Raw genomic sequence first — 11,296 nt, forward strand, 5'->3', positions numbered from 1 at the left:
CCATTAGCTGGGAAATTACAGACAGTTGCTGGGCTTGTTTTGTGGAACATGTTTGGATGAGGTGTGGTATATCTCCCTCAAAGCAATTCTGTTTTTCCTCCCAGAATGCTCCCCGGCAAGACAGTCTATTCATACGGTTACTTAAGTGTAATTGCCTCTCTTTGAAGCCTCTGAGAAGCAAATGATTTGCTTTGCCCTGGGGGCGGCCATGGTCAAATACCCATCCCATCCCTGTCCCATCCTCACGCCTCCCTCCCCGAAGGGTTGACACTGCCGGCCTGCCCAGCGAGAGGGCAGCTCCCTCACAGAGAAGAAATAATACAGCCCGGGCTGCTCAATTTCTCCTCCTTTTCATCCTCGTCTTTTAAAGTTTTATTAACAACAGCTTTTTCTCGTACGGTGGCGGGGTGCGGGGGCGACGGGACGGCGGGCGGCTCTTAGCGAACCCTCAGGTGCTCTCACTGGTCCCTCAATGGCTCCTCATGTGTGCTGACAGGTCAGCGATGCTCTTTAGCGAAAACCCCGTGTTCAGGAATGTGCGAAATTCAGCCGTTATTTTTGAGATGTGACCACAACAACAACTGCTATCAAGAACTATTTGACAATATTACATTTATATTATTTACCAATTATTTTTAATTTTTAAATGATAATAAATCTGAATTTTTATTCTAAATTTTTAAAATGTTTAAGGCACTATTTTCATTTCTTTTCTTTGTTGTTTTTTAGAATTTTCTATAAATTGAACAGTTTGTATTGTAAAAAGTGCTATTAAATAACAATTAATAACAGGTTTAATCCGTCAGTTAATGTATGTATTTCAAAAAGATTAATCAAATAATAATTAAAACAACATCATTTTTGGTGGTATCAGTTAAGACAAAGTATTATACATTTGTATATTTTTATATAAAAATATTTACATTAATATATACATATTGTTTTTTTTTTTATCTATAATTTTCGTTATAGTTTAGTTTTTCTCACTTTGTTCACCATCTTAGATGGTGCTCATTGCAATGCATTATGGGAGATTCATTTTTTTAAATTTATTTTTGCATGTTTAGCTGTTTTGCTTTTGGGTCTGTTGGTATCTTGAAGATATCAAGATACATAGATATGAGCTGACAGTAGAGCAACTTCTGCTTATTTATTACCTAATTATGAGTACAGCTTTAATGCAGAAAAGAGTCCTGGCTCCACAATGATCCCTCCGACTCAGATGCCAGAAAGCGGCATTATCTCAGCCTCGCTATTCCTGGGAGCCTGTTGAGCGCTTGTGTGTGTGTGTGTAAGCGTCCAGCAACACTAAACCAGGTTATGAACATGGCATTTTCCTTGTATCATTTGCTTTGAGGTTTTTAAGAGAGAAGCATTCCCCAATGTCAGTCCAGATGGTAACGATTCTGGAGCGAATTACGAGGCCAAGCAACATACCTGTGGGCGATGTTTTTTTCACAGCTCCATAAAGAGCTCAGTAATGTAATTTTGATCTCATTTATCTAATATCACTCCAGCACAGGGTACTTTACGTGAAACTCGGCTTCTCGCTGGGCACATATCTTCTTGATCTCCTGTGTTGAAATAGCTTGTATTATTTAACTCGGAGGATCCAAAGAGGGTCAAGCTGGCTGGAGACGTGGTGGGTTAGCTTTGAATTTACTTAATGGATGTCCCTGGGCACTTGGGATTTTACAATAATATGCTTCTCCACAGAGGTAGACTACTATGCTTGCGTGCTTAGTAATGAAGCCCGAAGAACTCGGTGGACTCGCTTGAATGTTACAAGAGTGAATCTGGGTTTCATAATAAACTACACTCTTAAAAATAAAGGTTCCAAATGGGGGTTTTCACAGTGATGCCACAAAAGAAGAAAACATTTCGGTTCCCCAAAGAACCTCTCATTAAACAGTTCTTAAAAGAACCATGGTTTTCTTAGAGTAAAAAACATTTGAATAATCTAAAGAACCTTTTCCCACTATAAAGAACCTTTTGTGATTCCACTCTTTAAAATAAAGGTTCCAAAAGCGGGTTTTTGTAGTGATGCCTTCGCCCATTGAAGAACCATTCTTGGTTCCCCAAAGAAATTTCAGTGAAATGTTCTTAAAAGAACCATTTTAATAAAAATATGATGAAGCTTTTTTCACTATAAAGAACCTGTGCAATCTTTATGTGCAATCAAGATCAAAAGTCAGTTTTATAGTGATACATCAAAGAACCATATTTGGTTTCCCAAAGAACCTTTCAGTGATCAGTTCTTAAAAGAACCATTTTTCTTCTTAGTGTGAAGAACATTTTAATAATCCAAAGAACCTTTTTCCACAGTAAAGACCATTTTGTGGAATGACAAGGTTCCATGGATGTTAAACGGTTCATCAATGTCAATAAAGAACATTTACACTACAACGATGTATAAAAACGGAAACATTTTTCCTTTGTGTTTTTTTCGTGTACAAACAACAACACTATCAAAATGATCCACGAAAACGATTAAAAATGCTGTATTATTCATGCCAGGCCAGTAGTTGGCGATGGCACATGCGCATGACGTCACCGTTTTCGCAAATTCAAATTTTTGTAGTTTACATGGAGATGATAATGGTACACTCAAAAAAAAAAAAAAAAAAAAAAAGTTGAAAATAGCTCAATTTGGGTTAAAAATAGACAAACACAGCATTTGGCTTGTTCTAACCCAGCGGTTGGGTATTTTTTATTTAACTCAACTATTGCTTAAAATTACTGTATTGCTTGCTTAAACCCCAAACCCAAAATATGTTGGAAATTAACATTTATTATTATGTTTAATAAATGAACAAGTTTAATAAATAATAATTAAATAATGAACATGTATTAAATTGCTGATTAATAAATATTCACTTTTTTATTATTATTGTTGCCTCCAGTAATTATGTGTCTGATTTTTAATTTCCAACCTATTTTGGGTTCATTTTAAGCCAGTCAGATAGTAATTTTTGAACAATAGTTGAGTTTAATAACACTGCCCTGTTACGGTATGGTGGTGTAGAGATGAGGCAGATACGGATTTCCACAATAACATAGAGCTTTAATCAAACAAAGGCAAGGAAACACCAAACATAACCTTAACATAAACAGAGAACGGACAAGGAGTGCAGGGAGTGAGTGCAATATATAGGAGAGCAGACAATAGAGTCCAGGTGCAGGTGATGAGTGCTGATGAGGAACTGACGAGGGAAGTGAGTGCAGGTGTGGAGAACAGGAGGATCTTGGGAAATGAAGTCCAGGGAAACAAGGGTTCTGTGACATTACCCCCCCCTCCCGGTAGGCGCGTCCTCGCGCCGTAGATGAAACAACCGGGAGGGGGGCGGGCGCCCTGGAGACCTCAAGCTGGTGCAGGGGGAGGAGCAAACTGGAGTGGAGGTCTCCAGGGCAGGTTCAAAAGCCATGGCGGGTCAGGGGCTGAAGGCAGCCATGGCGGGTCAGGGTGTGAAGGCAGCCATGGCGGGTCAGGGGCTGAAGGCAGCCATGGCGGGTCAGGGGCTGAAGGCAGCCATGGCGGGTCAGGGGCTGAAGGCAGCCATGGCGGGTCAGGGGCAGCGGGCAGCCATGGCGGGTCAGGTGCAGCGGGCAGACATGCAGCGGGCATACATGGCGGGTCAGGTGCAGCGGGCAGCCATGGCGGGTCAGGTGCAGCGGGCAGCCATGGCGGGTCAGGAGCCGAGGGCGGCCATTGCGGGTCAGGAGCCGAAGCCGAATTGTCGCCGAGCCCAGGCGGCGCTGAAGGACCGGCGGGAGATGGCGGAACCAGCGGCTCCACCGACCGAAGCGCAGCCGGGGCTCCAGAAGGCCGCAGTTGAACACAGACGACAGACACAGAGTGAACACCAGGGGGAGTGAGGAAGCCAACTGGAAACGAGGGACGGAGGGACGGAGCGGAGACGGAGGAGTGCAGTCCAGAGGGGAGGCAGGCTGACGAGGACCAAGGTGTGAACGGGGGCAGGATGGAGACTTGTGAGGCTGGAGGACTGATGGGCAACGGTGGAGACGAGGGAGGTTGGAGCCAGGGTGTAGGTAATCGCCCAGAGGTCCGAGGTGGAGATCTGGGCGAGGGGGCTTGAGGTGGAGGTGACGTGTAGAGACAAATGGAAGGAGGCGGGAGAGGGAGGCAGGGAGGGAAAACAGTCTTTGGGTTGGAGGATACAAACACACAGTTCATAGTAGGAGCGGCTGGCTCGGCGGCGGCTGGAGCTGAGGGCTCGGCGGCGGCTGGAGCTGAGGGCTCGGCGGCGGCTGGAGCTGAGGGCTCGGAGGCGGAGACTGGCGCTGCTTGCTCGGCGGCGGAGACTGGAGCTGCTTGCTCGCGGCGGAGACTGGCGCTGCTTGCTCGGCGGCGGAGACTGGCGCTGCTTGCTCGGCGGCGGAGACTGGCGCTGCTTGCTCGGCGGCGGAGACTGGCGCTGCTTGCTCGGCGGCGGAGACTGGCGCTGCTTGCTCGGCGGCGGAGACTGGCGCTGCTTGCTCGGCGGCGGAGACTGGCGCTGCTTGCTCGGCGGCGGAGACTGGCGCTGCTTGCTCGGCGGCGGAGACTGGCGCTGCTTGCTCGGCGGCGGAGACTGGCGCTGCTTGCTCGGCGGCGGAGACTGGCGCTGCTTGCTCGGCGGCGGAGACTGGCGCTGCTTGCCCGGCGGCGGAGACTGGCGCGGCTTGCTCGGCGGCGGCTGGAGCGGCTTGCTCGGCGGAGACTGGAGCGGCTTGCTCGGCGGAGACTGGAGCGGCTTGCTCGGCGGAGACTGGAGCGGCCTGCTCGGCGGAGACTGGAGCGGCCTGCTCGGCGGAGACTGGAGAGCTTGGCTCGGCGGAGACTGGAGAACTTGGCTCGGCGGAGACTGGAGAACTTGGCTCGGCGGAGACTGGAGAACTTGGCTCGGCGGAGACTGGAGAACTTGGCTCTGTCCAAAAGTCTATAAGCCAGGCCACCTCACTTGGTGGCTCGCACAGGGGTGGAGCTGCAGGCTCGGAAAGGGCTGGAGCGGGCTCGTTCATCCCCTCAAATACAATTAAAATCCCCACAGGCACTGGAGCTGGCTCTGTGGGGACTGGAGCGGGCTCTGGAGAGACTGGAGCGGGCTCTGGAGAGACTGGAGCGGGCTCTGGAGAGACTGGAGCGGGCTCTGGAGAGACTGGAGCGGGCTCTGGAGAGACTGGAGCGGGCTCTGGAGAGACTGGAGCGGGCTCTGGAGAGACTGGAGCGGGCTCTGGAGAGACTGGAGCGGGCTCTGGAGAGACTGGAGACACTGGAACGGGCTCTGGAGAGACTGGAGCCGCTTTCTTCCTCCTCCTCCGCTTACTGGGCCCAGTAGAGGAATGTGGGTCCAGCATGGGGCAGGCAGGGAGTTCGCTGGAGGGGTATGCGGAGGAAGACGGAGGTTGACTGACTGGCCCGGCCAGCCGTGTTTCTGGATGGACTGGAGACATACACTTATCCTGAACCTCATCCACGAAGAATTTGGAGCCATTTAACCACAAAATAAAATTGATTGTTTCGCTTAAGGAGAAACGATAATCAGGTTCATCAAAACGGATAGTGTTGTCGTCCAGTCCATCCAGAAACAGGGAGATTAAACATGCTTCAGGCCAGTCAGACAAGAAAGCAAGCTCAACGAACTCCTCCACATACCTTTCCAGCGAACGACCCACCTGAAGAAGCCCGATGAGCCGATCGCCAGTTGCCAGATGGGAGAGAGGCCTTGGAGGAGCAGGAGCCAGGGAGCTGGTGGAAGTCTCCATTTTTTTTTTTTGTGGAAAATCCAAACTGTATTGGTCCGTTCTTCTGTTACGGTATGGTGGTGTAGAGATGAGGCAGATACGGATTTCCACAATAACATAGAGCTTTAATCAAACAAAGGCAAGGAAACACCAAACATAACCTTAACATAAACAGAGAACGGACAAGGAGTGCAGGGAGTGAGTGCAATATATAGGAGAGCAGACAATAGAGTCCAGGTGCAGGTGATGAGTGCTGATGAGGAACTGACGAGGGAAGTGAGTGCAGGTGTGGAGAACAGGAGGATCTTGGGAAATGAAGTCCAGGGAAACAAGGGTTCTGTGACATGCCCAGCACGTTGAGCAAACATTTAACACAACTGCTGGGTTAAAAACGACCCAATGGCTGCATATTTAACCCAACTTGGGTTGTTTTGAACCCACGCAGTGCATCATTTTCAAAAACTTGCATTTTCAGTCCCCCAAAACGCACTTGTCATGAAAATGAATGGCCAAAACGCATAAAAAGTTTTCAGTTTTTAGTTAAAAATGGTTTTTCAGTTTTAGTTAAACGCCCCTTCATAGAACCATAAATACCAATAAAGTACCTTTATTTTTAAGAGTGTATATGGCCAATTTGGCTCCTTTTGGATATGATGTAGTGGCTCCATTTTCACTCGAGCGAACCACGATCTGCCCATGTGCATGTCTATCAACTCAAACAGCCCGTTATTAGTCATCATTTCAGACTGCTTCATGTATGTAAACACAGGTTTCTTTAACTTTCTACAAATTATCTGCGTTACGTGTCATCCTTCCTATTACTAACTTAAGTACAAGATGGAAAAGCAATAAACCCACAACAAGGCTGAATGACTGAGCATTTTTAGCTCAACATTTCCATTAGCGGTTGTTGTTTTTTCCCCAGTGATGAGGGAACTTGTGCACGACTGGCAACCTGCTGTGTGAAATCACTCACTCTAATGGCACAACACACGTGTTTGTTACAGGAAATCGCACAGCCGCTCTATAAGTATTCCGTCGGTGATAAAACCAAATTGCATCATGATGTTGGGTCAAATAAATGAGAAAACGGCCTCCTCCCCCTGTGTAATTAGCTCCAGGAGAAGTTGCTCTTCCACGCTGATTTGGAACCGGCTTCTCCCGCTCGACTCCTAGTCGCAAACATTAACAAGAGCAACCGCAGAACTTGGAAACAAATACCCCTGATATGAGCCAAATGATTGTACTGAAAAGTAATTGCACAGTTAAATCGAACTGGATAAACTTGTTGAAGAAGTTGCTCTTTAAAGCTCACCACTGTTGCTGTTTGACTTTTGATGATTAGGACTGGGATTTGGAAACTAGTCTTCGTTCAATAAAACAGCACAGACTCCCCTCGAGCAGTTGACTTGTTGCTATTATCCCTACAAATATAAACTCAAAATACCCTCAGAGCCCCAATTATTGTAAATTAAAGAACCTAGCGACCCTAATGAAACTGTTGCAGTGCTAAGGACTATTTTTATGTGTAAGGTGTGCTGCTAAACAAGCCATTTGATAGGACTAATTTGCGCATGCAATGTGTTTAAATGCGCATCAGACCAAGTCTTGTCAGTTCAAGAGAACCGAAATCAAGAAAAGGTGATCCAAATTGATCCGTGGAACAAAAAAGAGAATTTTTGAAGAGTATCCTGTTAACTTATTTTAAATGCGCCATAAAAATTGATAATCACTAAACCTCATAAATGGATTTTTTTCAATCTGATCTTTTTAATGAATCAGTTCTGGTTTACAAATGACTCACTGAGCCAGTGATTCATTTGCAGTGGTTAACAGCTCACTGGAGGGGCAAATTCAAAAGTGAATAATCACAAAAGCTGTATGACAGATGCTTACAATATGATAATCCTCATTTTAATTGGATAAAAGCATCTGCTCAATGAATAAATGTAAATCAAAATTTCTGTTTCTCACACAAAGCTGTTGTATGAGTTCAGACAACGCTATCTCATGAGCAATTCGTACGTATTTTACAAGGTGGCTAATTCGTATGAATTAAAAAATCTGTGAAAATAGGGCACAGTGTACTGTATTCATTTAACAGAATTTTCCGTATTACAGGTGTTTTACCTGTATTTAGAATTTTGCACTTCATTGAGTTGTGTTTTAGGGTTAACGGAAATGTCCATAAAATTATAGGATAATGTCCAGGTAATGAGCTGGCAGTACTTTTTCCGTTATTTTACGGATTTTTACAGTGTACAATTTGTCTAAATCCCAGTGACGGATAGGTTTAGGGGCGGGTTTAGGGATAGGTCATTCATTCAAATTCATACGAATTTGGCAACTCATCAAATACATATGATTTAGCAAAAATCGTACGAATTCGACCTCACTCGTAAAAGCCACCTCGTAAAATACATACGAATTGCTGTGAGATCGGGTTGGTTCAGAAGATGTGGAATATTATACTTTCATTGTCCTTTTGTATCTTTTTGAAGCTTGAAAACATTATTCAACAAAGAACAGCCTAAGACCACAAGATCAAGACGGCAATTTGTGTGTGTGTGTGTGTATGTCAACAAACTCATTTAGTTTGTATGCAATTGATCTGCCATACAGTTCACAATAGTATTCAGTTCACAGACGATAGTCAGTTCAAAGTACGATAGTAAACAAACAATGTTTTAAGTCTGATTATAGTAGAGCTCTCAAAGGACCACAGGATGTTGTAATAAAAGTAATTTAGATGTGAATCCATTGCTCTTCTTCATCATGCTGTTTCTTCTTAAAGACGTTTCTCAGATGACAAACAAACTATAACATGATGGTACAACAGGAAACTAGGGAGCATTTCAGCACACACAAACTCACAGTCTTGTCTGGTTCTGTTTTTATGGGGTTTATGAAGCCAATCTTTCTTCTTTTTCCTGACTGTGTGTATTAGACTTAAGTTAACCAAACAGCCCTCATCCCTCAAAAGCCTGGATACAGTAGGGCAAAATCCAGGAACATGCCTCCTCCTTTGACCCTGTCAGTACTTTTTTTTTTGTTGGTATGTCTTTGTAATTCACTGGAGAGGCTTTTAAGTCCATAGGATTTACCCTGAAGAAAACTGAAAGAATCCCTGGGAGAAGAACAATGAAGGGGCCATGATGATTTTTTGGGAAAGCCTGATAATGATTTACGACTGAAATAAGACCCAAAAAGCTTTGCAATAAGTAGGGAAGTAAATTCAATTCTTGATGTCAGAGGACATCAAAGGTCTTAAAGGGATAGTTCGCCTAAAAATTTAAATTCTGTCATCATGTATTCTTCCTCATGTCGTTCCAAAACTGTATGACTTTCTTTTTCCCTGGAACACAAAAAAAGAATATTTACACAAAGCTTTTCCTTACAATTAAGTATACGGTAACCAGTGGATTTGAAACAAATTCAGTCTGTCAAGACTATGAAAATATAATTTGTGCTTATTTAGTTTTCAGATTTGAAATCATAATAATGATGCGCCAAGTTTAAACATGACCTGTTCCATGAAAGAAAGAAAATCATATTTCTGTAAAAGATTACAGAATTTTCATCTTCATGTAAGCTACTTGAAAAACCCTGCTAACATTTGCTATAATTGCTACATTTTAGATCCCTAACAAAGTAAAATGGCGCACAGTAAAACCATCAAATTGAAACATCCTATAACTTAAAATGAGATATTATGATATGACAAATATCGCTTTCTCTCTGGCAACAGATTTTATTCTCTCCAGTGGGGGATTTCCTGAGACTTTCAAAATACTTTCTCTCATTCCCTGTTTCTCCAAAGAACACAGTTTTTCTTTAGTAGAAATAATTGCTTCTCTTGGGCCTGAAAACAATATAAACACACAGAACAATAGGAGCTGGGGTGTTTGGTCTGCTCTATTGTCTGTGGGTTCTGCAGGCCCATAATCATGTTGTTTGAGGTTATACGGAGCTCATCCTACTTTTATTCTCTCAAACTGTGTCTCGAACGCAGGGATATGGCTCGGTAATATAGTTCAATAATACTGCGTATGCAGTCAGTTCTGTTTGAAATATCAATTATTCTTCATAGAATGACTGTATTGCATGTATAAATATTCAAATCTTTAATTTTCTGCCAGATATTCCTGATCGATATAGGAAATTACATTTTCAGTGTGGTTGGCAAACAGAAAAACGTCAATTATTTTCAGTAAAAACATTCTTTCTCTGTAAATTGCCATAGTAATTTAACACAATCGTTTATGCCAATATGGTATATTTGTTGCAAAAACTCTTTATGGCCACCATTGTCTTGACTTATTGCCGTGGAAATAAAACATAGATACAACAACAAAGAAACAATTTGAGTTGTTTCTAATGTGATTATATATGCTAGTACAACAGTAATTTAATACAGTTAATGTAATCATATTACAGCACTCATTTCCTGGTTAAAGGTAGTTTTTTTTAAAACTATGTAGCAGACAGAGCATGCAATTACAACTGAGAAGAAAATAATAATAACATTCTAAAATAAAACTAGACCAGAAATCCATACTTGATACCTGAATCCTGACATTCAGACAAGTAGAGGCAGCTTGGACAGTAGGGTTACATTTTCTTTTCCATTCATCACAGGTTTTTAACGTCCCCCATGGCTGTGTTATAGACAGTAATGACGTGTAAACAGAGGTGTAAAAGTAAAATTAACTGCCAGATGTGAGTGCAATGAGTACTGATGAGGTTGTAAAGGCATAAATAACACAATGCACAACCAGATAAACACACTTTCTGTGAGCCAATCCAAAGCACGATTTCCGTCTCAGGCTCTAGCTTGGCCTGCAGAGGTGAGCTGAGACAAAGTCAGACTTTGAAGGAACTTTTGAGCACAAAAAGTTACAAAATGTTTTAAAACAGTTTGTTATAGGTGCCGTATCTCACAGTGTGATTTAGGGTACGTTTGCAAGACAATGATGTACTAAGAATGGAAAGGTTTTTCCTTTGCATTTTTCGCGTACAGAAACAACATTGTCAAAACAATCCCCATTCACATGGATCTGTGAAAACGACTAAAAACGCTATATTCTGCTGTCAGGCCAGTAGTTGGCGATGTCACTTTGTAAAGAAACACTACGCGCCTACACTCTAAAAAATGCTGGGTTAAAAACAACCCAAGTTGGGTTGAAAATGGACAAACCCAGCGATTGGGTTGTTTTAACCCAACTGTTGGGTTAAATGTTTGCCCAACCTGCTGGGTAGTTTTATTTAACCCAACTATTGTTTGAAAATGACTATATGGCTGACTTAAAATGAATCTAAAATGAAATTAAAATGTTCATTTATTAAACATATTAATAAATGTTAATTTTCAAGATATTTTAGGTTCATTTTAAGTAAGCAATACTGTAATTTTTAAACAATAGTTGAGTTAAGTAAAACTTGGGCAAACATTTAACCCAACTGCTGGGTTAAAACAACCCAATCACTGGGTTTGTCCATTTTCAACCCAATTTGGGTTGGTTTTAACCCAGCATTTTTTAGAGTGTATAGA

The sequence above is a fragment of the Megalobrama amblycephala genome, linkage group LG7, assembly GCF_018812025.1.
Source record: "Megalobrama amblycephala isolate DHTTF-2021 linkage group LG7, ASM1881202v1, whole genome shotgun sequence".
NCBI classification, from domain to species: Eukaryota; Metazoa; Chordata; class Actinopteri; order Cypriniformes; family Xenocyprididae; genus Megalobrama; species Megalobrama amblycephala.